Here is a 6,119-nt window from a genome sequence, read left to right on the forward strand (position 1 = left end):
TCTGCTGAGTATGTGGTTCTGATAGGAAGAAAATGAGCTACTTTCGTGAGTCTGTCCACGATCACCCATATGGAATCATACTTACCTCGGGAATGAGGTAATCCCACAATAAAATCCATATTGATCACTTCCCATTTCCAGCTGGGGATTTCCATTGCTTGCAATAATCCTCCTGGCTTTTGATGTTCAATTTTCACTTGCTGGCAATTTGGACATTGGCCTACAAATTTTTCTATGTCTTTCTTCATTCCATCCCACCAATAAATTAACTTGAGATCATGGTACATCTTTTTCACTCCTGGATGAATAGAATACCGAGAATAATGAGCTTCTTCTAGAATTCGGCGACGTAATTCTGCAACATTCGGAACACATAGCCTGCCTCGGTATCTAAGAATTCCATCCATAGAAGTTTCAAACGGGGATTTCTCTTTTTCATGAAATGTGTCTCTATAATGGCTCAACTGAGGATCTTCATATTGACGCTCTTTCACTTCCATATTCAAGGACGAAACTATGGGATTATTAATACCAATTCCTGCACTACTGGAATCAATTAGACGTACTCCAAGATTAGCTAGTTGGTGGAGCTCATGAATCAATTCTTTCTTCTCCGGAGAAACTTCACATAGGGGTCGCCCATCGATTGGGCTAAGCGCATCAACTACTACATTTGCCTTCCCTAGGTGGTATAAAATACTCACATCATAATCTTTCAATAATTTAACCACCGCCTCTACCGCATTCAACTCCTTCTATTTGAAAATATATTGAAGAATCTTGTGATCTCGTATAGATATCAACATGCACACCATACAAGTAATGTCTCCACATCTTTAATGCATGAATAATCGCAACCAATTCGAGAGATCATGAGTTGGGTAGTTCTTTTCATGTTTCCGTTAGTCGTCGAAGCATAAGCGATGACTTTACCGTGCTGCATTAACACACATCCTAACCCAACACCAAAGCATCACAATATACAACATAACCATCCGGCCCTAGTGTCAAGACGAAGCTTCACAAAGCATCATTCCACCGAAATTTAGCGACTTTTGGGTTAGCTTCGTCATGAATGGGGGCTAAATAGATGAAAATCCTCTACGAACCTTCTATACAATCCCACTACGGACTTCGTAGGCGTCGTAGGCCTTGGCCAAGTCTTCCAACAATTTTCCGAGTATCAACTCGAATGCCATCATCCGAAATAACATGCCCAAAAAATGTCACGAATTCAACCAAAACTCTCACTTTGAAAATTTTGCATACAATTCTCGAGTTCGGAGAATTGCAAGAACAATACGTAAATGGTCTGCATGTTCTGATTCTGTCCGAGAATATACTAGAATATCATCAATGAATACAATCACGAACAGATCTAAAAGAGGCATGCAAACATTATTCATCAAATTCATGAACACTGCCGGGGCATTAGTTAGCCCGAATGACATCACCCGGAATTCATAATGGCCATATCTCGTTCTGAAAGCTGTTTTGGGAATATCTTCTTCTTTAACTCTCACTTGATGATAACCCGACCTCAAGTCTATTTTGGAAAACCACTTGGCACCTTGTAATTGATCAAATAAATCATCAATTCTTGGAAGAGGATATTTGTTCTTTATCGTCACCTTATTCAACTGGATACACATCCGTAAGGAACCATCTTTCTTCTCACAAATAGGACTCGGTGCCTACGGTGATGAATTGGTCTAATAAACCCTTCTCGAGCAAATCCTTCAATTGTGCCTTTAGCTCTTTCAATTCGAATTCGGTAAGGAGGAATAGAAATAGGCTTGTATCCGGTAACACATCAATAGCAAAAATCAATCTCTCTTTCCGATAAGGCCAAAGTTCATCCGGAAATACATCCAAATTCATTCACTACCGAACGGATTGGAAAGTTGGCGACTTTGCTTAAGTATTGGACTCGGACTAAGTAACAAATATAGCCCTTAGCTATCATCTTTCTTGCCTTAAGGTAGGAAATAAACCTACCTCTTGAGATGTTGTATTACCCTTCCATTCAAGCACGGGCTCTCAAATTGAATCAAACTATTTTCATTCGAATCAACATTAGCATAACATGAGGCCAACCAATCCATGCCCATAATTACATCGAAAATCTAACATTTCCACCAACTAAATCAACTTTAGTCCGTCGTCAGCATATCACAATTACAACTGCCATAATGTCCGAATACCTAAAAGGTTTAATTGGCACCCCAATACGCCCAAATATGGATAATATAAGATAAGGTAGAACCAAAAAACTATACACATGATAGAAAAATACATAATGTACCCGTAACCACATCCGAGGAGGATTCGAGAATTGCAAGAACAATACGGCTGGAGCGGCAAAGAGATGCTCCCCTGCACCTCGGCCTCGTCGGGATCCGGGGGAGTCCGGCCTGCTCGCACGGCGAGAATATACCGTAACCCCATCTCCAATGACAATCACGCAATGTCACGTCCACAAACAGATCCGTGCTCGGGAGATGGCCCCGAGTGTAATTTTCAAACATTATTCTCCTCTCGACTATAATCACCCCTGCAACCGGGAACCGAGGCCCTCGAACTCGGCCGTCCCGAACCTTGGGGCATTATCCTACCCGTAAATCGCGAGGTACACCACCGACTTGCTTGAGTAACATGTCGCCGATCCCCCTTCGTAAAAATCGCTACCGCTCCCATAGATCCGGCCATCGATATCACGCTCACCCCTTTACGGATGTTTGCGTCTTCTCTAAGTTCTAGGCATTTTGGGAATATCCATCCCATCTTGCAACTCTCAAACAAATCGTGGCCCTAATCCACCTACGAATCTGTGCACTCTACTCCGCCACCATCAAGTCTATTTTGGAAAAACAAAAACACTGCACTGTCGGCACCCCGTATTTGGAAATTGATCAAATAAATGTACATCAATTCTCTTTAACGGAAGCAACCAATTCGAGACCACGAGTTAGTTCTTTTCATGTTTCGTCAAGCATAAGCGATATTTACCATCGCCTATAATCGGATACACATCCGTAAGGAACCATCTTTCTTCCTTCAACAAATGGAAAGCCTCGGTGTGCTCTTCCACCGAAATTAATTGGTCTAATAAATGGGGCTGAAATAGAGAAAATCCCTTCTATGAACCTTCTATAATCCTTCAATTGTGTAAAACTACTTAGCTCTTTCAAGTTTCAACTCGAACGCCATAATTCGAATTAACATAGCCCAAAAATATTAATCTAAACCAAAACTAGCACTTTGAAAATTTGAATACAATTCTCGAGTTCGGAGAAATTTAGAACAATACGTAAACGGTATTCCGTCCGAGAATATACTAGAATATCATCAATGAATACAATCAGAAAGTCTAAAAAAGAGGCTCAAACATTATTCATCAAATTCATGAACACCGGATTAGTTAGCCCGAATGACATCACTCGGAATTCATAATGGCCATATCTCGTTACGAAAGCCGTTTTGGGAATATCTTCTTCTTTTAACTCTCACTTGATGATAACGACCTCAAGTCTATTTTGGAAAACCACTTGCACCCTCGTAGATCAAATAAATCATCAATTCTTGGGGAGATATTTTATTCTTTATCGTCACCTTATTCACGATACACATCCGTAAGGAACCATCTCTTCCTCACAAATATAATCGGTGCTCTCCACGGGTGATGAATTGGTCTAATAAACCACTTCTCAAGTAAATCCTTCAGTTGTGCCTTTCTTTTCCTTAATTCGGTAGGAGGAATAGAAATGAGCAGTATCCGCAACACATCAATAGCAAAGTCAATCTCTTTCCGAGAGGAAGGCTTGAAAGTTCATCCGGAAATACATCCTTCATTCATTCAAGTTGGAAAGTTGGCGACTTTGCTTCACTATCACGAACTCGGACTAAGTGATAAATATAGCCCTTAGCTATCATCTTTCTTGCCTTAAGGTAGGAAATAAATCTACCTCTGAGAGATGCGATTACAATTCAAGTACGGGCTCTCTTAAATTAGAATCGAACCATTTTTTCACGCGACAATCAACATTAGCAGGCCAACCAATCCATGCCCATAATTATATCGAAATCTAGCATTTCCAGCTCAACTAAATCAACTTTAGTCTGGCGGTCACGTATCACAATTACACAATTTTTGTACACTTGTCTAACTATCATGGGATCACCAACCAGAGTAGACACCTCAAAAGGTTTAATTGGCTCGGGTTTCACCCCAATACAACCAGCAACATACGGAGTAATATAAGATAAGGTAGAACCCGGATGTATCAATGCATACACATCATGAGAAAATACGGATAATATACCTGTAACCACATTTGGGGAGGATTCAAGATCCTGTCGTCCGGCTAAAGCATACATACGAGACTGAGTGGCACCTGAAGTAGATGCTCCCCCTCAGCCTCTACCTCGACCTGCTGGAATCTGGGAATTCTGCCCTACCGAGAAAGACCGAAGAGGAATCCGCACCGTTGATCTCAGGGTTGAACTCCCACCTCTACATACCCCGAGGGACAATCACGCATAAAATGTCAGTCTGTCCACAAACATAGCAAGCATCTATGCCCCGGCGACATGGCCCCGAATGTAATTTTCTGCACTGACTACATCGTGGGACTGGTAGTCTCCTCTGGTTATAATCACCCCCAAACTGGGAACCTGAAGCTCTCAAACTCTGACCCTGTCCTGAAGGAATGGAGCGGTCAAATCTCCTACCCGCAAAATGTGGAGGTGCACTAGTCACCGACTGGCCTGAGTGTTTAGGATATGTCTGCCTCGATCCCCCTCTAAAATCGCTACCTGCACCCATAGATCTGGCCCTCTTGCTTTGCCCTTTATCAATATCACGCTCACCCTTTTGTGGATGTTGTTGCCGTTCTAAGTTCTGGGCATGGGCCTGAATGTGGGAAATATCCATCCCATCTTGTAACGAAGCCGTCAAGCAATCCTTGAACAAATGTGGCCCTAATCCACTCACGAAAATGTGCACTCTATCCCTCATGTCGGCCACCATAGTCGGGGCATATCTAGCCAATGAATTAAACTGAAAGCTATACTCCCGGGCACTCATATTTCGTTGTTTTAGATTTAAGAACCTATCCGCTCTAGCTCGACAGACCTCGGGTGGCAAATAGTGGCGGATGAAGGCATCTACAAATTCTTGCCAAACTAGAGGAGGTGAATTCTCTTTTCTTGATGATATCCAATTATTATACTATAATACCACCATATCTCGGAGTCTATAAGATGCCAATTCCACAGATTCAGTTTCGGAGGCATGAATAATCTTCAATGTTCTCAACATTTCATCAATAAAATTTTGCAGGTCTTCATCCGGCTTTGACCCCAAAAACTCCGGAGGATTCAAACTCATGAAATCACGAGCTCTATTACTAACGGCCCTGCCGCTATGCCTGGGCGGCAACTAACTGCGTCAATAGATGAATAGCCTCGGTCACTTGTTGACCCGAAGTAGCCGGTGAGGAACCGGAGGCATAGGCCGGAGCCGAAGCCCTTTCTTGTTCTTCTATAATAAAGTGCAGAGAAGAGGTATTAGATGGAGCCTCATTATGTGATTCACCCTCTTCTATATTCATTGGCGGCTACCTTTCTACCGGCCTTTTCATCATAATCTTGCCCTTCTGGGTGGTTGTAGCTTTTTCCTTTGGCGGCATGTCTGAAATCATAACACACTATTAGGAAGGAGAAAATCTTATACACGGCTCTATCGCACGATCTCATAAGAAGAAGAATGGTCATTTTTCCTAAATGCCTTGTAGCCTCCTGTTTATTAGTGTTGCGTTGTTATATCCCGTATTTCGTACATTGGGACAATTCGGTTTAACTATGATAAGTTAGGGACAAAACCATTCTGGGATACAAAGTCGAGATTTTTGAAACTTCGATTTTATTCTGAGACATAAGTTGTTCATGAATTTGTTGGTATGGAACACTTAGGAAAATTTGGGACCAAAATTGGAATTAATGGATCTTGAAAATCATGCATTTTCCATGTCTTTAGCCGCGTGGAATCGAGCGGTGCCTACCCATTTTGTGTTCAATTCTAATTGCTCCAACACATTGGTGTGGGCCATAGACACATT

The sequence above is a fragment of the Lycium ferocissimum genome, chromosome 6 (genome assembly GCF_029784015.1).
Source record: "Lycium ferocissimum isolate CSIRO_LF1 chromosome 6, AGI_CSIRO_Lferr_CH_V1, whole genome shotgun sequence".
In the NCBI taxonomy this organism is placed as follows: Eukaryota; Viridiplantae; Streptophyta; class Magnoliopsida; order Solanales; family Solanaceae; genus Lycium; species Lycium ferocissimum.